The 27,316-nt window shown below is 39.9% G+C and overlaps 1 pseudogene across 1 annotated transcript in view; it reads right to left on the bottom strand.

The window, feature by feature from the left end:
* Positions 1 to 7,724: 7,724 nt before the first annotated feature.
* Positions 7,725 to 27,316, bottom strand: part of LOC309801717 (piwi-like protein 3) — a 34,857-nt pseudogene continuing 15,265 nt past the window's right edge. Inside the window, exons 4-15 of the transcript in view lie at positions 22,046 to 22,172; positions 21,722 to 21,839; positions 20,891 to 21,005; positions 19,536 to 19,714; positions 19,022 to 19,094; positions 13,179 to 13,363; positions 12,950 to 13,053; positions 10,893 to 10,963; positions 10,380 to 10,533; positions 9,553 to 9,673; positions 8,541 to 8,694; positions 7,725 to 7,859 (exon numbers count right to left, since the gene is read on the bottom strand). The product of the transcript in view is annotated as a piwi-like protein 3 (transcript). The remainder of the gene's footprint in view (positions 7,860 to 8,540; positions 8,695 to 9,552; positions 9,674 to 10,379; positions 10,534 to 10,892; positions 10,964 to 12,949; positions 13,054 to 13,178; positions 13,364 to 19,021; positions 19,095 to 19,535; positions 19,715 to 20,890; positions 21,006 to 21,721; positions 21,840 to 22,045; positions 22,173 to 27,316) is intronic.

Below are 27,316 nucleotides of genomic sequence, written 5' to 3'. Positions count from 1 at the left end.
GTACTTTTACTACGTCATCCCACTGCCTTCTGTTCTCCATGATTTTTAATGAAAGTCGACCCTTAAACTTAGTGGGGAGCCTTTGCCCGTGATTAGTCACTTCTTTCTTGTTGCTTTCATGATTCTCTCTTTGTCTTTGACCTTGAACCATTTTATTGTGATGTGGGCTTATTCAACTTGATGTTCATCGAACTTCTTGAATATTGATTGTGTTTTCCATCAAATTTGGTGAGATTTTGGCTAATACTTCACATGGCCTCCCTTTCTCTCTCTCATGTCTTTTTGGGACTCTTCTTTATGCATGTGTTGGTATGCTTGATAGTATTACCCAGGTCTCATAAGGCTCTGTTCATTTTTCTTCCCTATCCCCCCCTTTTTCTAACTTACTGTTCATCAGACTGGAACTCAGTTAACCTGTCTTCAAATTCACTGATTCTGTCTTCCTCCTGCTCACATCTGTTCAGCCCTATTGTGGGTTTGTGTCCCCCCAGTTATATATTAAATCTCTAATACCCAGTACCTGTGACAGTGTCCTTATTTGGAAATAGGGTCTCAAGTTAAGATATGGTTATATGGGATTACTGTGGGCCCTAACCCAATGGCTGTTGTCTTTATAAGAGCAGGGAAGTTTGGATACACAGACACAGAGGAAAGAAGGCCCCGTGATAATGAAAGCAGAGATTGGAATGATACAGCTGCAAGACAAGGAAAACCAATGAGTTCCAGAAAATACCAAAAGCTAGAAAGAAGCGAGGAAGAATAATTTTCTAGATCTTTCATAGGGAGCATAGCCGGGCCTACAGCTTGACTCCAGACTTCCACCCTCCAGAAGTGTGAAACAGTAAATTTCTGTTGTTTTTAAGACATGTGGTTGGTAGTAATTTGTTACAGCAGCCCTGGGAAACTAATCTAAGCCCCTCCAGTGAAATTTTTAGTTATTACTGTCCTTTTCAACTACAGATATTCCACTTGGTTCTCTTTTATAATTTTATCTTCTTTATTGCCATTCTCTACTTCGAGGAATATAATTTTCATACTATTGTTTAGTTTTTAAAATATGATTTCTTTTAATTCTTTGAACATACTCAAAAAATGTTCCAGGGTTCATAGCAGCACTATTTACAATAGCCAAGACATGGAAGCAACCTATATCTTCCTCAACAGATGACTGGATAAAGAAGATGTGGTGTATATGTGTGTGTATATATATATATATATATATATAATGGAATAATACTCAGCCATAGAAAAGAATGAAATAATGCCATTTGCAGCAACATGGATGGACCTAGAGATTATCATATTAAGTGAAGTCAGACAGAGAAAGACAAATATCATATGATATCACTTATATGTGGAATCTAAAAAAAATGATAGAAGTTAACTTATTTACAAAAATAGACTCACAGACATAGAAAACAAACTTATGGTTACCAAAGGGGATAGCAGGGGGAGGGAGTAGAGATAAATTAGGAGTTTGGGATTAACATATACACACTACTATATATAAAGTAGATAAATAGGAAGGACCTACTGTATAGCACAGGGAATTATATTCAATATCTTATAATAACCTATAATGGAAAAGATTCTGAAAAAGAACACACATATATATATATATATATATATAAACTGAATCTTGTTGCTGTATACCTGAAACTAACACAACATTGTAAATTAACTACACTTCAGTTTTAAAAAATGGTTTAAAAAATAGCTGATATAAAGTATTTGTCCATTGTCAGGAGTTTCATGAAGATACTGTCTACTAGGGCTTTTTTCCCCTTGTGTGTCAGCCTGTTTTGGGGGGTGGCGAGAACACCCCCAGGCTATGTGATTCTCTCGCCGCCCTCAGTATATTATCATACTAGCTGCTATGATTTATTACCATGACAGCACACGAAGCAAAATAAGCTAAGGGTAAAAGTGCATGAAGGAGGTCCAGAGGAAACCAGGCACAGGCTTTTAGGAATCCTGCTCCAGTGGAGTCACACAGGCACACTGAACTCCTCCAGCAAAACTTGTGACAGCACATGTGAAATGTTGTCTTCCAGGAAACCTCATTAGAGACTGTGTGCCCAGAGGTTGTTACTGGGGGCTGGTCATTTAGTCATCCTCTGCCTAGCACATACCTAAACTCAAGAATTTCAGCAGGAAAGAGATGTTCAACATAAAGCACAGTGTTTGCAACAACAGCTTGGGCACAGTGAGCCACTTTGACTGGAGAATGGTGGGGACTGTCTTGATTCCAAGTTCCCAGTCTCGAGCCAAGGGCCAACCTAGCAAGCAGGCCTTTCTAAGGAAAGCAGTCTCAGCCCTACTATGTCAACTCTTTTCTGGACCACGTAGGACACTTTTTTTACTTTCTTCTTTTTTTTGGTGGGGGGGCATAAACTGGACATTTAAATTAATATCACATGGAAACTCTGAGAATCAGATTCTCACCCTTCCCCAGGATTTGTTGTTATGCTGTTTTTTTGTACTTGTTTTTTTTTTTTGTTTTGTTTTTTGCAGTACGTGGGCCTCTCACTGTTGTGGCCTCTCCCGTTGTGGAGCACAGGCTCCGGATGCGCAGGCTCAGCAGCCATGGCTCAAGGGCTCAGCCACTCCGCGGCATGTGGGATTTTCCTAGACCGGGGCACGAACCCGTGTCCCCTGCATCGGCAGGCGGACTCTCAAGCACTGCGCCACCAGGGAAGCCCTTGGTTTGTTTTTTGTTTTGGGTTTTTTTTTTCTTTTGTTGTTTTTTTGCTATTGACTTTTCTGGGGGAATTCACTAAAGTGTATTCTGTGTCGTGTGTGACCACTGTCGTCCCTGTTTGGTTACTTGGTGGTCATTTGTTGACTGGATAGAGATTTCATTAACAGCCTGGAACCAAGAAGTCACCCAATCTTTACTGAGGGGCTCTGTGAGCATGGGGATTTTTGTCTTAACACTCAGCCAGGCAGTGGAAATCCCCACCTAAGCCTTCACTTCCTGCTTGTGCAGAATGGCAAGGTCAGCCAGAGGTGAGAGCTTAGAACCTTCCCAGGTCTTTCCTGAGCATGTGCACAGCCCTGAGTATGTGAGCCAATTCCTCATAATAAATCTCCTTCTATCTCTTTTTGTTTCTCTAGAGAACTCTGACTAGCTCAGGCTCCACATGACCTCTACAGCCAAATGCATACTTCTTAGAATGTGTCAACTTTACAACATGGCTGCACCCTTCCTTCATCTCATCCAGACACATCTAGAGTCACTTCTCCTGACCCTGTCCCTACCGCCATCTGCCACACTTAGGCCCAGTGCAAATTCTATTATTTACTTGGATGAACAACCAAAAATTTTTTTTTCTGTTGTTGACATATGCTGTTACCAACACCTAGAGCATTTCCCCCCTCATTTCTCCTTCTAGCTCATTTCCATAAATCCTAAAGATATCACCCTCTGGGGTCAGGTTTCTGTGTCCTAAATGCTTCCCCCAAGCCCAAACCCTCACTGGGGATTTAACTCAATTTGTGCTCCCAAGGCACCCTTCTAATTCTCACACCGTTGTGTTCAGGGACTGGTAGAAAAAGGTGAAGGTGGGGCTTTGGAGGCACAATTGAAGAGACTGACATCCAAAAACATAAGCTGTGTGAGAGCATTACTCTTCTAGCGTTAGGGACCCCAGGAAGTGGCCAATATATGCTGTAATGGTGGATAATCCACAGGACTGAAAAATTAGATCATTGCATGGAATTGAAAGATTGTTAGGAAGAAGTTGGGTAAGTAAATGTCCCTTTAGCTATTCTTGGCATTAATTGTTTACAGTTCCTTTATGGAAAAAAATCGGAGGTTAAATAAACATTTAACCTAGCTCCTCTTCATTAATAAATACATGTAATACACATCATCAAGTAGATCCCAGTAGGTTTAGAACTGTGCTGCATATAAATATTTTTGAATGAGTAATTCTAAACATCCTTAACTGGATTTATTGAGTTTTGTTGGCAGTCCCAACTTTAAAAAGCCCCTTCAAGTACCCAATATTGTCTACTCCATATCTCCTCAGGGATCCATTGCTCCCCGATGCTCTGGGCAGCGAGTAGGTAGCCTGAAGCCCAAAGGTCTTTCTCTCACTTCCCTGTGGACCTTGAGCACAATGCAAGCACCAAGCTGCTGTCCCATGCTGAGCACTAATAATTAGCCTCATCTCCAGGCTGGAGACCAGAGAGAGAGAAGCCAGTCTGCCTTGACCCAGAGCCCACGAATCTCTCTGTGATTCCTGAGAGTGGGTTAACATACTTGTGGGTCAGGAGTGTGAGGACACAGCCTGAGTGTTGCTGCAGCCAAGCTGCTCCCTGGTTGCCCACATTGTTGCTATTTCCAGTACAGGTGATGGTGGCCATCTGTCCTGGGCCCTTGGATGCTGAGGGTGGCTAAGTCAGCCCTGCCTGGGCCAAAGACCCTAGAGGGAGAGAGGGAAGAGTGAGCCAAGTGAATGAGGGTACAGGGCAGAACTGAGGGGTCCCCCACAAATATTCCACCCAGAACAGGTCAGCCCTCACCTATGCAGAGAGGGAGGAGAATGATGAGGAGAGGGGTGCAGGTCATGGGGCAGGTGCTCAAGAGCTGTGCTGCCTGAGACTCCAGTGGGTGCTCCCCTAAGTCTCTCTTATTCTGAGGCACCCATTGGAGGAAGGAGTTCCTACATTCACATGTGTCCCTGTTCCCCGACACGCTCAGCCCTGGACAATGTCTCTGTGGCAGGTTAATGGCCCCTCCAAAGATGTCTATGTTCTAATCCTTGGATTCTACCCAAATGTTGCCTTATATGGGGAAAGGGAATTAAGGTTGCAGATGGAGCTAGGCTGCCTATCAGCTAACATTAAAATAGGGAGAATATCCTGGATTATCCAAGCGGTCCCAACATCTTCACAAGGGCCATTAAAAGTGGAAGTGGGAGGCAGAAGAGTCAGTGTCAGTGGGATATGAGAATGACTCCGTTGGCCATTGCAGGCTTTGAAGATGGAAGGGGGGCCAGGAGGCAAGGAATGCAGACAACTTCTGGAAGCTAGAATGAAGGAAACAGACTCCTACAGCCTCCAGAAAGGAATGCAGCCCTGCTGATATTTATTTTAGCCCAGTAATGCCCACATCAGACCTCTAACTCAGAGTCAGGAAATTCATTATTCTTAGATTATATATTATATTGCTGCTTAGGCCAAATTCATTCCTAAGCTACTCAGTAACGTGAAACTTAGGTACTATGATACACTGGAGAAAGTTTATCTATAAGCCTTTGGAACAATAAAGCTTTCTCCTAGGAATATATTTTGTTTGTTTTGTTTTTTTGCGGTATGCGGGCCTCTCACTGCTGTGGCCTCTCCCAATGTGGAACACAGGCTCCAGATGCACAGGCTCGTGGCCATGGCTCACGGGCCCAGCTGCTCTATGGCATGTGGGATCTTCCTGGACTGGGGCACGAACCCGTGTCCCCTGTATCGGCAGGTGGACTCTCAACAACTGCACCACCAGGGAAGCCCACTTTCCCCTAGAAATATTTGATACCCAGTTTCCTTCATCTAATTTATAAAGGACTAGTAGGCTAATAAAGTCAGATGGTGTCCTGGTCACAATATTTCTATTCATCTTACAAAAGCAACAATTTTTTCTAATCAGTAGATTAAGAAGCCCAAGACCATATTTTTAATAACAAGACTGAATTCAGTGATTTTAACATGAATACCTTTATTGAATCACATTTTAAATTTATAATTCTAGACATTATAGTTTTGTGAATAAATAATATTTGTATTGCATTTATAAGAAATGTTCAGAAAGTTCTCATTACTTTGAATTTGTTCCAAGTGATTTTTGTAGCTCTCTAGAAATGTACTACCATAAATGTATTATCATAAATCAAATTCTAGCTTTAGAAAAGAATGTGTTATCTTTAATCATGGAGACCATATCCTATATTATATTTATCATTATTAGCAATACAGCTAGGTAGGACGTTACCTGGATTACAGTATATTTAAAAGAATTGTTTTAATTTTGTTTCTTATAAGATGGGTTCAAATTGCAAACCTAAATTGATTAACCTATAATCAAAGCAATTATATTGTTTTTAAACATATCCTTTTTGATGTATTTGAAGCCCCCTAACTACCCCACCTCAAAAAAAAAACACTCTAGGAGTATAAGAGAACAAAAGTTTCACATATTGTTTTTTAAATAAATAAATAAATAAATTAATTAATTAATTATTTTTGGCTCTGTTGGGTCTTTGTTGCTGTGTGCGGGCTTTCTCTAGTTGCGGTGAGTGGGGGTTACTCTTCATTGTGGTGCACAGGCTTCTCATTGCGGTGGCTTCTCGTTGTGGAGCATGGGCTCTAGGCGTGTGGGCTTCAGTAGTTGTGGTGTGTGGGCTTAGTAGCTGTGGCTCGCGGGCTCCAGAGTGCAGGCTCAGTAGTTGTCACGCCCAGGCTTAGCTGCTCCACGGCATGTGGGGTCTTCCCAGACCACGGCTTGAACCCGTCTCCCCTGCATTGGCAGGTGGATTCTTAACCACTGAGCCACCGGGAAGTCCCTCATATTGTTTCTTAAGTCTATTTAAAGATAGTTTTAAGTGGAGAGAGAAAAAAAATGTGTCTGCTTTCAGGAAAAACATGATAGCTTCATTTAAACAACTTATTCAAGACTTTCTTCTGATGATGATACAGCTAACACAATAATGTCACTCTTAGACATGCACAAGAGAATGAATTAAACAGAAATGCTAACAAAGCCCTTAATTTACCTTCTTTGTGGAAAAAGTGACAAAATATTACATTCCTGAGCCACCAACTTTTAAATCGCAAAGCTCTCCTTACTGCAGCTCCACCAGAAAAAATTCAGATTCCCATGCAGGTACAAAGAACAAACTATTTCATACATAGGTTGTTTCTTTCATACAAAATATTACACACAAATAAATTCCCATTTAATTTTGCCACTTTTATGTCTTTGTTGTCCTTGAGAAAAAGGATGTTACAAAAATAAAGTAGGTATGATTTTCCAAGTAGAATTTACTTGTTCATAGATATATATATTCTCCATGTGACTAATGACCAACCTTTTTTAAAAAATTTATTTATTTATTTATTTATTTATTTTTGGCTGCGTTTGGTCTTCATTGGTGTGTGCAGTCTTTTCTCTAGTTGTGGTGAGTGGGGGCTACTCTTCATTGTGGTGCACGGGCTTCTCATTGCGGTGGCTTCTCTTGTTGCAGGGCATGGGCCCTAGAGTACGTGGGCTTCAGTAGTTGTGGCATGTGGGCTCAGTAGTTGTGGCGCATGGGCTTAGTTGTGCCACGGCACGTGGGATCTTCCTGGACCAGGGCTCGAACCCGTGTCCCCTGCATTGGCAGGCAGATTCTTAACCACTGCACCACCAGGGAAGTCCCCCAACCTTTACAATTAGAGCAGCATTGCTTGGAGTACAGAATATTCAGGCATGTTTAATCATAAAGTCCTTGTAACACATTTGAGAGGTAAATTGTAAAACAAAACTCTCACTGTCAGTTCTCCCGCCTGGAGAAGAGAAGCCTCATGTTAAGTTAGTGGTAGTATTGAAAATAGCATAACACACTTGGAGTCTCATCCATGTCCAGTCAAGAATGGTTTTAAACTCTGATCGTGCATCTAGGAAAAAAATTTCAGATGTACAGATGCAGAATGAGAAAATAAATTTACAAATTGTGGTTTTCAACATCCCATCATGCTTTCTTCTCTATGTTAAAGGTAAAAGAGACTTTTGACAGAGATCCATGTGGTTCTTGGTGAAGACTCTGGCCCACCAGGTAAGCCAGCTTATGGGCATAATGGCAAGGAGCAGGAACTCGGATGATACCCTTTAGGAGAAAGATCAACTAAAAATTTTTTTTTACCTTTATATCTACTTTCCCTAAGTTTAAATTTTTATGGATATCCAAGGTTCAAAAAGTAGATTCAATTTTGAACAGTTTCACAGATCTGAAGGAAAATCAGTATCAAAAAATACCATAGCCATTATGGAGAACAGTACGGAGCCTCCTTAAAACTAAAAACAGAGCTACCATATGACCCAGCAATCCCACTCCTGGGCGTATATCCAGAAAAGATGAAAGCTCTAATTCAAAAATATGCATGTACCCCAATGTTCATAGCAGCACTATTTACAATAGCCAAGACACAAAAGCAACCTAAATGTCCATCAGCAGATGAATGGACAAAGATATGGTAGGTGTATACAATAGAATAATACTCATTCATAAAGAATGAAATAATGCCATTTGCAGTAACATGGATGGACCTAGATATTATCGTACTAAGTGAAGTAAATCAGAGACAAATATTATTTGATATCACTTACATGTAGAACCCAAAAAATAGCATACAAATGAACTTATTTTTATTTACAAAGCAGAAACAGACTCACAGCGACAGAAAACAAACCTATGGTTTCCAAAGAAGAAAGTGCAGGGGGGAGCAATAAATTAGGAGTATAGGATTAACAGATGCACATTACCAAATTAAAGAAAAAGAATACTTACTAAAAAAGTGTAATACATGTGGCATAGTATGTAAGTTAGACTCTGTACTGCATCTGGGCTCAAGTAAAGCATGTCATGGATGACATTATAATGAGTGGGAGTGCCAGTGCCAGTGCCTTCTTTCACAGACTGACTCACAATAAAAAAGTCATACCTAGAATTATAGAACATAATTGGTATCAAGCTTATTTTAGAAGAAAAACAATGTAGCAAACCTAGTCTTTGAAGTAACAATTTACAGAAATCTATGATACAGAGTTTCCTTTATATTTAGAAGCCTGGCTAAATTTTGAGCAATGATTTGCTAAAGCAAATCCACAAAGGACAGTGAAATCATTGACAATAACACTCATGGGATTTAAACTCACAAGCATATGCACTGATGCCTAGAGGCAGCAAACATCAAATTATCATGTTAGACATGGTCATAGGTAATGTGATTCAGAGATTTAGGGAAAGATCGGAATATCCATCTCTGCAAATCACCAGAATATATTCAAACTAAGTTATATAAGTGGTAAGGTTAACCAATTTATTGTAAATATTGAATGTTTATGTCATTTTATGTTATACTTTATGTTAATTGTACTTTTCATTTGCTTTGTTTTCTTCAATCCTTTCATGCCTTCTACTAGAAAAATCAATGTTTCTGCCTTCAAATTTAATTCATTTCTCCCTATCAGTTGGTATGAATGTCCTGTTTTATTTCTTGCTGTGGTTTTGCATAACTTTCTTATTTGCATAATTCACTTAGAAGTCTAAAGTTAACCAGAAGTTCTAGCCTTCTTCCTAACAACTGAATCATAGAACGATCAATAAATATTTGTCTGTTTTTAAAATTCTCTGAAAAACAAAATGATTGAAGACAGAAAAAATTATCATCTAATATACCTATCATTTTTAACCTTCTTTAGGTCAATTCTTCCTTTCTCGTCCAAATCATGCAAACCTTAAAAAACTCTGTTACTATTTAAATAAAAAGGAATCTTTAAAATAAAGAAAGATGGCTTACCATTCCATCCTAGTCACCTCTAAATCAATAACTGTTCCTGGAGATGGATTGTCAAGTCTTCATCCTTTTCAATAAAAAATCTGATGTTTGTTTCTTCACCACGATGAAAGTTAGTCTGACACTTAAAAGATTAAGATCAATGTCACTCTGTTTGCTTTGCATTATCTCAGAAGCATTCAGAGTGTCGAAAACAGCCCACACATAGGAGCCATTAAAAGGAGTCTGCAGATGGTATCTCTCCACACACCCCAATTTTACTGTCTTAGCTCCAAGAGCCTGATTCAGGAAGTAAAGGAGGAGGTTTCTATTCATAGCCATTCAGATCCTAGGGGAAGGGTCCCTTCCTCCCAAAGTCAGGATTACTAGTACTGTCTGTGCTGGGCGCCAGGCTTCACTGACAAACAGGTGAAGCCAGAGAAGGGAACTGAGAGGAATCCCCAGTCCTGGGACGTACAGAACTCCAGGATAAAGGAGCTGGATAGTACAAACCATTGACAGGCTATGTTCATGGATTTTTAGGAATATCTGAGGTTAGCAAGCCCTCCTCCATCAAGGTTTGGAAGGAGATTAGAAAAAGAGAAGAATCATGCGGTTCCATATGGGGAAACAACCTGCTACTGCAAGGCTTCAGTTCTGCTTTCTCCTCTGACATGGGCATGGAACACAAAGTGGGAAGGGTCTGTTTTTTTCTCCCCACCCATCCACTGAAGCCCTCTGTATCCAGCTTTCCAATTCACACATCACAACTGTTGTAGATATTTCCCCCTGCCCCCGGAAACTAAAATGTAAAGCTTACAAAATCTGCACTTAATGAGTAATATACCCACTTGTGTCCTCTGTAAGCATTTTCTAAGTAGGACTCCATCTGTTTTAGTTCTTGGTCAATCAGTGCTTGAAACTGTCCATCTCCCACTCCAACTCGATGCACAATGGTAGAATGTGGCAGAGATGAATTTTGTTCATACCAGAGCTTCAAGGCAGCTGAAAGGAAGTCAGAAACACATATAAATAAACCATAACTTGGAACAAAGTGGCCACTGTTTTTGACAACTTCTATGTTCATTTGTCAACATGGTAGCTTTCAGGACACTGCTTAAATCTTCAGTCTAGTCCATACTTAACAACAGTATGAAAATTTTGAGCCAGATAATTCTTTGTGGTGGTCAGGGACAGGGAGTGTTGCTGTCCCATGCATGGTAAGACATTTAACAGCATCCCTAGCACTCTATCCCCTTTGTGACAATGAAAAATGTTTTCACTCATTGCCAGATGTCCCAGGTGGGGGGACAGTATCTCCACCAGTATAGACTCAAGCCCTCCAGCTTCCACCAGGCACTGACTATGCAAACAGGTTGTCAGCCCATTGACAAGCTCCTGCCCCGATTGCTGGATGATGCATTGAGAGAACCACCTGTATGGAGAAAAATAAGCCATTAGTTTGGAAAACAAGATTAATTCAGAATCAAAATGATGAAATTAATCCATGACCAAAAAAAATTCACTATCAGTGGTTGAGGACCCAATTAAAGATCCATTCTTCATCCTGCTGTAGAGATCCAAGTATTGGTCTCTTCACATATCTTAGGCATTTTGTAACATTTTGCATGCACACAAAGAGTAAGAATGGAAACATTTGTTAACATTAACTACAAATTATACATGCTTTGAATACATATGACTCATATTGTTTCAGCTCCTGGGGAATTCCACAAAGTGCAAACCCAGTGTTTTTCTGGAGACTCCTACTTCTAGTTCAATGTCTTAAACAATGGTTCATCCATATGAATCTGCTTTGGAGGGAGCAGTTTGCTTCAAAACAGTAATAGCTATTGTGACCACTGCTCAATGTATCAAGTAAAATCACCTGTTTGTCTAGAGTTTCTATCCCCTTATTGCGTTTTTGTTTACTTCAGAGTATTAGGATGACCTGATAGGGTATGATGTATGTTTGCCTCTTCATCTGAATCTGTACTCCGATGGATGGGATCAGGTATTTTGGCTTTACATTTTCACTGCTGCATTCTCAGTATTTACACATAGCAAGTGCTCAAAAATATCTATTGCATGAATGCAAGCTTAACTTTTTACCTATTATCACAACATTTTCTACTAAAAAAGGCAGAGTAAATCCATGTTACTGTATTTAGAGTATGACTGGAAAAAAAAGATCCTTAAAGGATACTGTGGAATTATACTTGGTGGGCCACAAACAACATTGAACATAGTGGTGGTTTGTGACTGTCCCACATACCATAATGCACAAGAGAAGAATATGCAAACCCATCTGCACTATGGGTTTTATTTTCTACTCTAAGCACAGAAAAAAGAAGGTCCCTGGAGAAAAGGAGAATCATAGGCTATAGAAGCACATCTCCTTATTCAGGTACATTATATACAAATGTATGAAGACAAGATCTTATGATACCTACAGGCCACTAGGTATGTTCCCATAGGTGTCTTCACCCACGTATATCCTAAGTGCTTCCTCATGTGTCCCTATGCAGAGGCTCACTGATCAAATCCTGCGGTTGGCAGAATTCTACCTGTCCTCATCCTTGGAACTTGTGAACATACTGAGATCTAGCCCCTGTGATGATGTTATATGGCACAGTTGACTTTAGGATAAGGAGAGTCTCCAGATGGATGATATCCGACCTCATGAGCTCCTTTAAAATCAGCAAGTTTTCTTTGGCTGATGACAGAAGAGGAAGATGGAGAGATTCAAAAGAGAACAAGAGCACAGTGTGAATTGGCGGGTTGGAAGTTGGAGGGGAGGCAAGGAGCACATCAGAAGGAATGTGGATGGAACTCTAGAAGCTGAGACTAGCTGTAGGTGACAGCCAGCAAGGAAGTGGGGTCCTCTGTCCCACAATCACAAGAAAATTGGCTCTGCCACATCGGCGTATGCTGGGAAGAGGATCCCAAGCCTCCAGGTGAGAATGTGGCTTCTGTGACACTTTTAACTTAGCCTTGGGACTTCCCTGGTTGTCCAGTGTTTAAGAATCTGCACTTCCTCCTCAGGGGGCATGGGTTCAATCCCTGGTCAGGGAACTAAGATCCCGCATGCTGCACAGTGCAGCCAAAAAACAAAATCTTGGCCTTGTAAGGCCCTGAGAGCCACGCAGTGCCCAACATCTGACCCACAGGACTGTCCATGGTCATGTGAGTGTCGTCTTAAGCTGCCATATTTTGTCATAGTTGTTAGGCAGCAATAGAGAATGATCAGAGGCTTCCATACAGAATGTTCTGGGAGCCTGACTTTGCCAGAAGATCAGGAGAGCACATCTCTAAGAACAACTTGCCCATGGAGCTTGCCAACAATGTGTGTTAGGTCCGCCTCTCCTATCTGGCCTCCAGATAGCTCCCCACTAAACACTGTCTGCCAAAGCTTACCCACCGCATCAAGTCTGGATCGATGCTTGCCACAAATCCTGCGACTGACTTCCGTCGATGTACAATACCATGGAAACAATCGATAATGATGAACATTGCATTCTGCAACTTAAATTTTAAACCAGGTAGCAGCTTGAGTTAGAACACAAAGCAAATTTCCAATTAAATAGGACCTTAACAAATTCTACCAAAGACAGATGAAAGCAAGAGAAGGCAACAAAATCCCCACGTACTTCTATATCCACCTTCCAGAGGGCACCTCCTAGCTTGCAGTTCATCTGTAGGGCAATCTTTGTAGTGATGGTCTCTCTAAGGTCCGTTTCAACACACACTGGCTTGGAATCGGGTAACTGACACACAGATATCTTTTTATGCCTTCATAAATTTCTTTATTTTCAGTGGGCAGCAAGAAAAGGACCTTGAAAGAAAGCAAACATGACATTCCCCAAAATGCAAGAACACAGTGATGTGAGAAATGGATGCGTGTCGAGGAAGCTATATAGGTGGAGCACTGACAAAGTAGAGACTATTTATTAAATAGATATCTGAATCCATGAGGGTGAAGGGTCTAGAATCACACTGCATTCAACAAGTGTGAGTGTGAGTGTATGGAAGAGACAGGCTGCGAGACAGGCATTTGGCAATATGCATCGATCCTTTAAACTTGCAAAACCCTTTCATCCTAGTCATTCCATTCCCAGGAGTCATTCCATTTCCAGAAGTTTATCATGAAGTCAATATGGGTGGGTTAAAAACACAGACTGATCTATACCATCCTCAGGACAGTCACCGTCGATGGGATGATGGCTCTGTGTGGGCACTTCCCAAGCATTCTACTTGATTCACTTAATTCTCTCACCAATCGACTGAGATAAATACTATTATCTGCCCCCACCAGCAAACAAGCTTGGGGGCTGTTATGGAAACTGCCTGATTTACAAGCAGCAGAGCAAGTTTCCAAACCCTCGCCAGGACCTTCAGTAGGACACTGAGCAGTTAGGAAGAGAGGCTACTGCTTGCCTTGTTTCTGACTAATGGGAAAAATCATCAGTATATTCTTTTGAACATAATGATGCTTATAGAAGTTTTTGGCAGACGTTCTTTATCAGATTAGGATAATTCTTTTCTCATTGTAGATTAAGTGAGTTTTTCTTTTCACATGAAGAAGTATGAGATTTTATTAAATGCATTACCTGCATGGACTAAGAAATATTCACCACACTATAATTCACCACACTAACCAGTTTTTTTGAAAAATATAAACAACCTATTTCGAACTTAGTGGCCCACTCTAGCCCATGGTGTTCTCCTAATATTTCCTTAACCACCAGCAAATCTCTAATAATGAACTCTATTTATTCCTAGTGTTGTTGAGACTTACTCTTTTTCTTTATTCTTGACAGTATCTAATTTTAACTTTTCCAAAGCTTTAGATTTATTTGCAGATTGTTTTCTATTTAGTTTCTCTTTTTACTGTTGATTTCATTCATTCTATTTTACTTTGGTTGACTTGGTTCTTGGTGCATTAAAATCCAGACTTCATTCCCAGTGTATTCGTCAAGGGCTGTTGGTCTCATTTCTAGTTTGCTGTGTCACCCACGTTTTGATGCCTAGTACTTATTTATATAGTCCCTCGGTTGTAAGAGTTTAATAAATTTCCATTATTCTCTCTAATATCACTGTTACTTAAAAAAATAATGGTTTCTTCAGGTGTACGTGGTTTAATGATTTCTAATTGTAATGTACTGTGGTCAGTGTATGTGGTCGATAGGATCCTGGTCCTACATTATTTGGCTAGGTTTCTCCAAGCCCAGTGTGATCAGTTGAAGACAAAGACAAAATGAACTTATAGATGCACTTTTAAAGAGCACCTAATCTTTTGAGTCCATATTTTATACACACACACACACACACATGCATGCCCACGTGCACGCACACATCTCCCTGTCTCTCCTTCCTCTCTCTCTCTCTCTCTCTCTCTCTCTCTCTATATATATATATATATATATATATATATATATATATATATATGTGAGTAGGTTAATAGGTCAAGCTTTTAGGTACAAGTTTAAAATCTTCTAGATTCTGTTTTTTTTTTTTTAATCTGCTGATCTGAGTTTCCTGAGAGTGGTCAGCTAATATTGTCTCCTAAAATTTCAGCTTCTGGAATAGCATGGACCTGTCTCCTCTTAAGAGCTATTCAAGCTGATGAAGATATAGAAACATGCCTGTTTCAGGCTCAGCCAGTTTAACAAGGCAATAAAGAATGATAGGATTAAGATAGGAGAGAAGTAGGGACCCAGAGAGGTGATCCCAGCAACTGAGGCTGCATTCTCTCCTGAGGTATCTGCCCATCCCAGTAAACATGGCTGAGAGGTTGGGAGGCTCTGAAAAGACTAACAGCCTCTCCTCAAAGAGGGAGAAGGACAGAAATCAAAGACCAGGTCCTGCCAAGGAAAGGGTACTCGTGTTAAATCTTGAGCCTACCACTCTAAACAGATTCGATTTATAATACTATGCTTTAAAGACATGAAGCTATGAGAATGTTCCAGCTGATGGTGGGTGTGTACCACCTTGGTATAACCATTTAGAAATCTGATTAGCAGCATCTAGTGACAAGGAACATTCTTCTCCCAGGTACATCCCAGCAGAAATGCATACATATGAGCACTAAAGACAAGTACAAAAGTAGTCATGATAGTAGTCATGATTATTTGTAGTAATAGCAAAACTACAAATATCCCAAATGTTTGACAATAGGATGCATTAAGTTAAAAACAATGGGTTACTATCTAGAGCAAGAGAACAAAAAACTACAGCTACACCCAACAAAGATAAACCTCAATGCTGAGCCAAAGAAAAACCAACACAAGACTGAAGCCACATGGCTCTTTAGGTAAAGTTCAAGAACAGACAACATTAAGCTATGGTGATAAGAAGTCAGGGAAGTAGTTTCTTTCGTAGGATAGTGAGTGTGAAGGGGACAAAGTGAGCATCCAATGAGATTAAAAGATTATGATCCATTAAATAAGAATCCATGAGTCTGTGTTTAAATAAGTAAGAATGAAGAGCTCTTCCTTATAATAAAATATCAACTAATAAATATAGAAGGGATATTGGAAACATAGACATCACTATTTGGTGAGACTATGTTAACTAACAACTGTTTCAGACAAGAATCCTCAATGGATGCTAAAATTAATGAGTGAAACTTCAATGAGAAACAGAACATTTGCATAGTCTCAAAGTGTCGCACCATAATAACTTTAATCAATTACAAAGGGATAAAACAGTAACTTTATAATGGTGAAACCTACCAGACCTCAACTTAATCAAATGAGCAAAATTACAATGACCAGTTAATACAGCAGAAACTAACACAACACTGTACATCAACTAAACTCTAATAATGATAAAAAATTATTACATGGAGAGCTGATGACTTAAACCATGAAAAGAAAAAAAAAAGACCAGTTAAATCAACATCATGGTCTTCCAAATATGATGGATTTAGTAAACCATAGAATACTTCTGTGATATTCTGCAAGAATGCATTACCTGAATCTAGTCATAAGGAAATGGGCAAACCTATATTGAGGATTGTTCCATAAAATAACTGGCCAGTACACTTCTAAAATGTCAAGGCCATAAAACCCAAAGACAGATTGAAGATACTTCCCAGATTAAAAGAAGACTGAAAAAGCCTGTTGGTTAGATGCCTCAGGTGACCCTTGATGGACCAAAGAATTTATTTTGCTGTAAAAAGGAATGATTGGAAGAATTTGGATTAGGGGTATAGATCAGATAAATGGCTCAGGAAAAAACATATATATACACATGTAACTACTATGAATAATGACACGTGTATATATATACATATATATGTATATATAGTGAGAAGGAAAGAATGATTATATGTAGGTAGATATAGAGAGGGAGAGAATGATTATAGGAATGTGCTAAAATTTACTGGTTGGGAAATCTGGATGATGGTTATTGAGAGATTTGTACTGTCTTTGCAACTCTTCCTGTAAGTCTGAAAATATAAAGTGAAAAGAAAAAAGTTTTAAAATATTCAGGAAAATAGATAGTGGAGGTTTTAGATTGGATTGGTGTGTACTCATTTTTAAACAGAAAATTTGTAAAAGATTCTCTATTTAAAATAACAGGGACTATGTTCACAGTTGCCATTTTTACTGCCAATATCTGATTTTGAGGAATAGGTTATTAATGTTATGTGTAAGAGGGCTATTTTTATTCTTTTAGCCTTAAATTATTAATACAGTGCTAGATTGCTTTTCCTTCCTGGTTTTAAAATTGTCTATAGTTTACCTATGCTTTTATTTCCTCTATTTCTGCCTTACTCCACCAGCTCACACGTTTATAGGAATTAAATTCTTTACTATTCCCAAACTATGTGAGTACTTATGAACTCTTGGTAGTGTTACCACCAATTCATATTAATATTTGGGAAGTTAATGTTTAATTTGGGATATAATATAAATATTTGACTTGATGTCTTCCCATCACATTCAGTGGATTACCTTACACAGCCTGGTTCTGGCCCCCACCCAGCGCCACACAGCGTTTGAAATTTGTGAGCCACATGGCTTCACCCCTGCTTATATACGAGAATTCCCCTCTGTTCCTGGTCTAGGGAGACTTACATTTGTGCCAGAAGATGTTTTACACATAATTTCCAGTTCCTATTTTATTGGTCATTCCCAGTTGTTTGGAATGCATAAGATTGTAGGCATGCTCTCCCCACCATTTGAAAAGATACCTTAAAATATTTAAGGGACTGCCCTGAATAAAAGATATTGTTCCAAAAAGCAAAACTAGGATAAATTAGTAAAAGTGGGGCAAATTCCCATTCAAGTTTCAGATAAACTTTCTTAAGAGAAATTCCCACAATTAGAAAGGCAGTCTTTCACTTTCTAGGCAGATGCTAAATGAACAAAGAAAGTCATGTGATGAGTTGGGATGCAAACCACCACCAAGGCCTCTTGAACTCCATTCTAACACGTGATGCTTTGCTGAGTCCCACCAGAGGCTTCCTTGACCTAGCTGAGCATTTAAGGCTACAGCACCAGAGAAGCATGAAGCATGGCATTCAATCAAAGTAACAGGAAGCAAGACACAGATTTAAGAACAGGATTTCAAAAGTAAGACATTTCATTTGAGTATAATAATGGCTCACAGAAGGTATCCTTCAGAGTAGCCTACAAGGTTGCTTGGTAGAAGCTGAAAGGAGAGAAAAGTCTAGGCTCTATGGAAAAGACAAGAGGAGGAATATCCTGGTTTCAGGATCAAGAAACAAAGATCCCTTTTAAGAGCATCCTGGGGACTTCCCTGGTGGTCCAGTGGGTAAGACTCCACGCTCCCAATGCAGGGGGCCCAGGTTCGATCCCTGGTTGGGGAACTGGATCCCGTATGCCACAACTAAGAGTCCACATGCTGCGACTAAAAGACCCTGCATGCCACAACTAAGAAGCCCACATGCCGCAACTAAGACCTGGCACTGCCAAGATAGATAGATAGGTAGATAGATAGATAGATAGATAGATAGATAAATATAAAGAACATCCTGGATGATGAGGGAAGAATGGGAGATGAGTTTGGGAAAAGAATCCAAGGAAGAAAGGAAAAAGATGTTGCTTTAGTAATTCAGATACAACGTAGTGACAACAGATGGGAGAAAGGAAAAATCCCAAGAAAAATACCAGACAAAAGAAAGAACACTTACTGGAAGAGAACAGATCATAGACTTTGCAGGTTACAGCTGGAGAGAGAAATGATGAATGTGTGCCTACCATAATCCATATTACTTAATATTTGTATGGTGTTTTTTAATCTGAGACTTAAAAGATAATTCTAAGTCCTCAAGCCTAAAAGAATGAGCATAACATGGTGATATTAAGTAGTAGCTTAAACCCCAAAGTCTGTATTCAGCTACATTATAGGGGTAAATTTATATTTTCTGGCTGGTTTAGGAAACCAATGGCAACATCCAAATTCTAAAATACATACAAATGCAGCTCACTAAGGACGGGGCACACATCAAATAGACACTTACAATCTGTGTTTTTTGTGAAGCATGTTTTTCAAAGGTGCTTATATAAGAATGGACTGTATCATCTGCTTCAAGCCTAGAAAATAAGTATTTCATCTATACTTCAAAAGTAATGAACAGTGAAACATGTCACATTTTATACAGCCAATGAAACATGATATAAAACAAGGCAAGATAAACTGCCAAGGTAAGTATTTCAGTTGAAGGTTTTTAAGACAAAAACAAGTTCAATTTTTGGAAACAAGACTGGGAAGTAGTTTTTGCTATTCCCTCCTCCCCCGTCCACTCATATCAAGTTGCTAATTCTCATGTCTTCAAGATGTAGCCCAATAGCCAGAAATCCATAGATCACAAAAGCCTGATTTAATATGTGTGGGCTGGAGCAGACTTTACTTTTTTGCTTACACACTTTCAGAGTTTGGATAACGTGACAGATTCCTACAATTTAAGAAGTTTTTCCACTTTCAAATTGCCAGCAATCGATTTTGAAATTGTAGATAATTTCTGCTCTACTTACAGTTTTGCATTTCTGACAATTATGCCCATTTTGGGTGTGATTTTCTGTAGATTCTGCTGAAAGGTAAGGGCTGTTCCATAATTTCCCTTAGTGTAGAGTATTAGCCAATGATCCAGTGACATTGCTCTAAGTACAGGTACCCTTGTGTTTCTTGACCAATCTTCATTATGGTTGTCAAACTGGAAGAGAATTCCAAGACATGGTATAAAACTTCATTAAAAAAAAAGAAAACCAACATCATCTAATATGCAAAGGCAATTATCCATTTACAATCCTTTCCACTGTAAATCTGTGCTATCTCCCATTGAAACATTACCATTTTAAACTTCAGCCATGACAAGATTTTTTAAGTACTTTAAAAATAAGTTTATTATAACTAATGAATACAAAAGCTGACATGTTTTCAAACATGTTTGCAAAAAAAGTAAAGCCCTCCCTTGTTACCCCTCCCCACAAGATACAGAGTAAGAACTTGGACAGAGTTTTACATGAAATCTAAACATGAAATTCTCATTTGTCAGTTGATCCTGAAAAGCTCCAACACATTATATTCTAGGTAAAGGTCCATTAAAATTAAGAAATCAACAAACCACTTGCTTTCTACTGTCATTATAATGCTCATTCAAAATGCTGAAGGACAAGAACAGGTAACATAAGATTGCACGTGACAGATATTCAAAGTTCACGGATCTATGAAATCACGAACAACTGAGATGAGAATCCTGGGGGTGGAATTAAACGCTGACTTAAAAAGGCAGTCCAGGTCTTCCCTGGTGGTGCAGTGGTTGAGAGTCCGCCTGTTGATGCAGGGGGCACGGGTTCGCACCCCGGTCTGGGAGGATCCCACGTGCCGTGGAGTGGCTGGGCCCGTGAGCCATGTCTGCTGGCCCTGCGCGTCCAGAGACTGTGCTCCACAGCGGGAGAGGCCGCAGCGGTGAGAGGCCCACGTACCGCAAAAAAAAAAAAAAAAAAAAAAGGCAGTCCAAGGAAATCTATGTACATTGTAGTCTTTCACATCTGGTCTAATGTCAGCTATTTTTCCTTAAGATATAGGTTAGTCACACTAGAATACCATGGGTTATTATGATTTTAGGTATTTGACTCTTAAGGATACATTTGGAAGATCATTTTACTATGAGAGAATGTGCACAATACTAATAAAGATATAATACAGAGTCTACTATATGCCAAGCATGTTACCTGTATTCTTATTAAATGATGGCTTGTCCTCTCATATGGAAATGACAGGTAGTCTGAAAACAGCAGTCATAGTTATGACATGACCGAGTTAGTTCCCCTTTGGGTTGTTACTAATTTGACCCAACTTTGACGTGACAATTCTGCAGCTGTCTTACAATTCTTCTTCCTTGATGAATTCTTACATCTTGCAAAATTCTTCCAGAAAAGAATAAAAACTCTGTCTCAAGTTCCAAATTCCAGTCTCGAAGCTCCTTTTGCACAGTATTATTTCTGAAAGAAAAAATATTTCCACATGCTCAAATCCAAGAAAATATGCAGAGGCAATTATCCATTTGCAAAACACAAGTCAGTGTTCCTCTCATCTAAAGTTCCTTATTGCTTGTGTTTTGTGTCAAGATGCTACAGGTAAACTCCCTAAGACTCAATCTTGTCTTTGTTCTCACATTTGTGCAGACACTTAGAATCTATTTCATTCTTAGCCCCTCTTGGCCTCCTCTGACACTGCAATGACAGAAAAAAATAGAGTTGCACCTCCCCACTCCCCAAATATCACTTTCTTCCCAATCGTCACTTTTTTTTTTTTTTTTTTTTTTTTGCGGTACGCGGGCCTCACACTGCTGTGGCCTCTCCCGTTGCAGAGCACAGGCTCCGGACGTGCAGGCTCAGTGGCCATGGCTCACGGGCCCAGCCGCTCCCCGGCATGTGGGATCTTTCCGGACCGGGGCACGAACCGTGTCCCCCACATCGGCAGGCGGACTCTCAACCACTGTGCCACCAGGGAAGCCCCAACTGTCACTTTTTAATTGAAGAATCTGAGATGCCAAGTGATCCACACAGGTCTCCACTTCACACACACAGAAAAGTAGCACTTACCCTGTGCAGCTTGCAGGATCTTAGTTTCCTGACCAGGGATTGAGCCCAGGCCCTCAGCAGTGAAAGCATGGAGTCCTAACCACTGGACAGCCAGGGAATTGCCACGCACTTACTCCCTTAAAGCATCCATGAATGTTAGCAATTTATGCTGCCTTCTACCTGGATCCATCCTCATATAGGTGGACTACTCTCTCATCATTCTGTAGTCTTTATGCAGGTCATCCGTTAAGCCTTAAAAAAAAAATCCGAAAGATAACACTCCAAACTAGCAAGAATAGATTTCTATTAGAGAAAACTTAACTGTTGTATCCGGAAGAAGAAGAAAATCAGAGAGAGCAAGTCTGGGTCATGTGGAGTCTTGTGAAAATCCTGTAAAGTAATATTGGTGACTTTAAAGAAGGGCTCTCTTTTATGAAAATGGTATAAATCCACAGTACCTGTCAGGTGGCATAGCTCAGGAACCAGCATTATAGGTTGATGGAGTGTGTCCTGTCGGCTCATTTTCCATTTGCCCTTGGTGATCAAAAGTGGCTGATTTAAGGTAGTGACCACTGTACCACAGTGCTGTTCAACAGAAAAACGAACACTGGCATGCCTATTAGCAAAACCTTAGTAACATCAAATAAATAGGTACAAAAGTGCATTTTCGGATCACAAATGGAGGCCTAGAGGTGTGGTGATATTGTTTCCCCCAGTTTAAGAAAGCCTCCAAAACACTCTTAATATTCTCTTAATTTGATGTCCCAGGGATCACTTATAAACATAGATGGCCAAGGAGAGTAGAACACCCACAAAACATAATGGAATCATTGTGCTACCCTTTTTATTATAGATGTAGATGGGTGAGACTTGTGTAGTATGTTTTTCTCACCACAGTAATGCCTTGAAAGTTTCTAAAACATATTGAGAATTTTCAAGAGGATTCCTCTACTAATGGGGGACAAAAAAACCTGGCAACTTTTTAGAGTGGCAATTCCAGATCTATTCCCAACATTCCTCTTACTTTATTTCCCCTAAACCCTTAGTCTCTGCTTCCAGTAGGGAAAGGCATCTTCTAAGACATCACATACAGAAGTTCCTATCCCTAAGGCAGCAAATTCTTGTACAACAGAGTGACTTTACTCCCCAACACAAAGTGGAGATTCTTTGTAGATCTTCCTAAGCTGCTTATTAGCAAGGTCCTCATCAATAAGTTAACCACATGAATTCTGGTATCATCTGTCATTTAAGCATCTGAGAGCTTCAAAAGGAGTTCCAACTTTGGGCAAGAAGACTTCAAATCGAGGTTTCATGGCTCTTTTCTTTTCAAGCTGGGTGGCTACTATTAATTCTCATGCTATTGTTGCAGATTATATATTTTTTCCTTCAAGCACTGTAGTTATTTGAAGGCAGCTAAGATTCACCCCCTATTTCCTTGTCCTAGACCCTTCTTTAAGGAGGGCACTTGTGCAGGTATATACATGCATGTAGAATCATGGCATCATTTTAAGCTTCATCCACAGCTCCTATCACCCAGTTTATCAAAGCCTTTGGACATGCTCTTCCTCCTATAGAGAACTTTAGAAATCACACTTCCCATTTCTTATAGCTTTTGTAAAAAATAAACAAACCTCTAGGGAGGGTGGGAGGGAGATGCAAAAGGGAGGGGATATGGGAACATATGTATATGTATAACTGATTAAATTTGTAAAAAAAAATAAAAAATAAATAAAAATAAAAATAAAAAAATAAACAAACCTCAATTAAATAGAGTCAGGAGACCAGAGGGGGAGCTCTCTCATACCCTGCCATGATAGCAGAGCCCAACAGGAAGAAGAAAGACTTCTCTTCTTCCCAGGCAAGACCTTGGCCAATGAAAAGCCATGGTCTCTTTGTTTACTAAAGCCCTTCCAACTTTCTTTTCTCTTCTATGAAAGGGTTCTCCTGTCCTCCTCAAGTGGGACTTGCACATGGCTCACCAGGGTTGCAGACCCCAAATTGCAATTCTCCACTGATCCCAAATAAACCCATCTTTGCTGAAGAAGAAACCTGCAGTCTATTGTTTTAGGTCCAAAAAACAAATCAGTCCTGTTGTCCCTATTTCCATTATTTGAAAGGTAGGATTGTGCCTACTTTCTAATGCCTCATCTATGAATTCAGCAGTTTTTCCCAGATCTCATTATGAGACTCTTATGAGACTCAGCTCCTACCAGGGCATCCTGAGACTACCCTAGTCATTCAAATATTTCAGCACATCCATTTCACTCAAGTAAATCTGCTGGAACCATTTTCTTATGTTTACATGTAAGACTCTATATATCAACACATGCTGAGAAGGTAGTTTGCCTTAATGTGACACACTCTCTCAAATTATTACTAATCCCACTACTCTCTGATTCTAACATGCATGAATTATCTATTACAACCTATGTGTATGAACTACTATGTGTCAGTCATGGTGTAAGGTATAAGAGATATGTATTGCAAAGAGCAGAATCATAGCTCTCCTAGTCCTATGAAACTCATAGTCTATTGGGGAGGGGAGAGATTTATAAAAATCACCCAAATATATAATTACAAATTGGGATAAGTGTTATGAAATACAAGTACATAACAGAAAAGGGTGACCTCACAGAGGCCTGATGTTGCAGGTCAGTGTATGCATGGGAGGGAGGGGTACTGTTGGGATATCCAGAATGGCTCTTTTTTTAAAAAAATTATGAAGTATTGTTGATTTACAATACTGTGTTAATTTGTGCTATATAGCAAAGTGACTCAGTTATACATATGTATATTCTTTTTCATATTCTTTTCCATTATGGTTTATCACAGGATATTGAATATAGTTCCCTGTGCTATGCAGTAGGACTTTGTTGTTGTTCCATCCTATATATAATAGTTTGCATCTGATAATCCTAAACTCCCAATCTTTCCCTCCCCGACTCCCTCCCACTTGGAAACCACAAGTCTATTCTCTGTACCTGTGAGTCTGTTTGTTTCATAGATATGTTCATTTGTGTCATATTTTAGATTGCACATATAAGTAAATCATATGTCCATCGACAGATGAATGGATAAAGAAGTTGTGGTGTATACACACACACACACACAAGTGAATATTACTCAGTCAGAAAAAAGAATGAAATAATGCCATTAGCAGCAACATGGATGGACCCAGAACGGCTCTTCTTAATCAAAGATCTTTGAGATAAAATTTGTAGGATGAACAAGCAAACATCAGCCTAGGTGGAGGAATCAGCACACATAAACTGAGAAGGAGAGAGGTCCTTAACTCTCTCACAGCCTCACCTCCCTTACTTCCCCAGCTTGCATTCCATAGCCTGTCACAATCACGTCCTCACAAATGCCATTCATTCCTTCACTATGCCTTGATCATGCTACGTTGGCAAGTCTCAAACCCTGGTAAAACCCAGCTGTCTGTTCTGCCCATGCAACCAACAACCAAACCCTGCTGACTGGTTCTAGAGTTAGTCTGCCACAATCTAAAAGGGGTGTTCTGTTCAGATTCCCTAGTTATGCTTCCTACCCGTTCAAAAAACCAGCATTTCACTTTCTCATCTCTTCTCAAATCTGCTATACATCTCCCTCATCGCTGCCCATCAACTAACTCAGCCAATGGTCTTGCTTCATACTCACTGAGAAGTGAATGTCTGAGGATTCAGACAGGAATACACTTATATTCTGCCCAGTGTTTGCCTTCTCTCTACACATATGTATGTTCTTCTTGCCCTCTAATTACTATGGAGGATGTGTCCTGCTCCAGAAAAGGGTCTGTAATCTCTACTACAGCTATGGATTCTAACCTCTTCTTTCCTTCAGGGATTTTGTTCCTATCATTACCCCTCATTTATCTTGCCTTCCGTATTAACAATTTCTCCTTCTCTAGTTATACCAGGATAAACACACACTGTAGTATTCTCTGACTTAAAAAAATCCTTCATCTACATAGCATTTCTCTTCCCTTCTATGCAAACATTGCTAAATTTTTCCTTCAGTACCCTCCACCTGGACTTCAATGCCCACCATTACACAATTTGCTCTTGGCAGTGAACTCCATGCTATGAAACTCAATATACTCTTCACTGTGTATTTTTCCCCCAGCTCTATTGAGGTATAATTGGTATACAAAAATCTGCCCATAATGTGTACAGTTTGGTGAATTGGGGCATATGTATACGCTCTCATTTAACCTCATCTTAACATTCTACAGAGACGCATATCTTTCTTTCCTGAAATATTACATTCTCTTGGTCATCTATATATTCTGCCTAGGTGACTGCATATCAAAATCCAAGACTAGGTAAGAGCTAATAATTCCCAAAATGAAAACTCCAGGCTTTACACCGTGGGACTCCAGACTCATCAGCATGCCCAAAGAGCATACTTTTTTTACCCCCTTTGGCAGAGAGATGATACTGAACTCACCACATCTGTACACGAAAGAAAAGAGTGTCCACTTAGGTAGGTTCAGGCTATAGGACTGAATTTTAACAAAGAAATATGAGTGAAAGTAGTGCATTAGCCTATCACTTTCAGTCTAAGGGACCTAAGAGCCAGTATGCTGCTTCTACCTCTTTTCTTCTAACATGACAACCTTGGAGTCCTCTTGTTGAGATGGTAGAGCCACAAAATGGTAACAGATGAGATCACTGAGTCTCCCTGACTCTCATTAGACTTTATTCAAGCCAGAAATAAACCTTTTAAAATTAACTTACTGATATTTCAGGTTGCAATTCCATCTGTGCCTATCTCATCCCAGAACAATCTTATTACACTTATTACAACCAAGCCTTCACTATGTCCTCTCCATTTTCACCCACTTCTCCCATCCTGCTCCAGGCCACCATCATCACTTAAGTCAACTGATTTAATAACCTCCTCACTGGTTTTCCTGCCTCCATTTTTACCCCCGTACAGCCCATTCTCTGTATATTAGACAGAAATCTTACAAATATCTACATAATATGATTTTTTTTTTTCTGTATGCGGGCCTCTCACTGTTGTGGCCTCTCCCATTGCGGAGCACAGGCTCCGGATGCACAGGCTCAGTGTCCATGGCTCACGGGCCCAGCCGCTCCGTGGCATGTGGGATCTTCCCCGGACCGGGGCACAAACCCGTGTCCCCTGCATCGGCAGGCAGACTCTCAACCATTGCACCACCAGGGAAGACCTACATAATATGATTTGACAATAAAATCCAATTTACTTCTCTAGAGAACACTCCAGCCTAGTTTGGGCTCTGGGTACACCATGCCCACCCCAAAAATAGTGCCTTTGTTCTACCTCTTCTCCCTCATCCGTACCTAGCTCGCTCCTTGCTGCCATTTACATATCAGCTTCACAGAGAAGATATCCATGACCTTGCAGACTAATAGCCACCAGATGTTCTCCATAGTACCACCCAATTTTAATTATCTCCATATCCCTTATAACTATTAGAATAGTTTTCTTCTCGTTTGTCATCTCTCTGTCTGCCATGAGAATGCAAGTGCCTTAAGAGCTGAGAACTAAATAGTCTTACTAATGTATACCCAAGATATACAATAGGCACTCACTAAATGCTTTTGGGATTGAATGAACAAGTAATAAGTGTGGAACACAAATGAGGATAATGTCATAATAACCCTCCCTTGAAGGGATGTCAGAGGGTTATGTACCTGCAATTGTTCCAAGTAGCTATGTTTTGACTCCCAGTATAATACAAGCTT

This window comes from Mesoplodon mirus (assembly GCF_964341445.2).
Source record: "Mesoplodon mirus genome assembly, contig: SUPER_3_unloc_2, whole genome shotgun sequence".
Taxonomy (NCBI): Eukaryota; Metazoa; Chordata; class Mammalia; order Artiodactyla; family Ziphiidae; genus Mesoplodon; species Mesoplodon mirus.
This window is presented reverse-complemented; position numbering and strand designations above follow the sequence as displayed.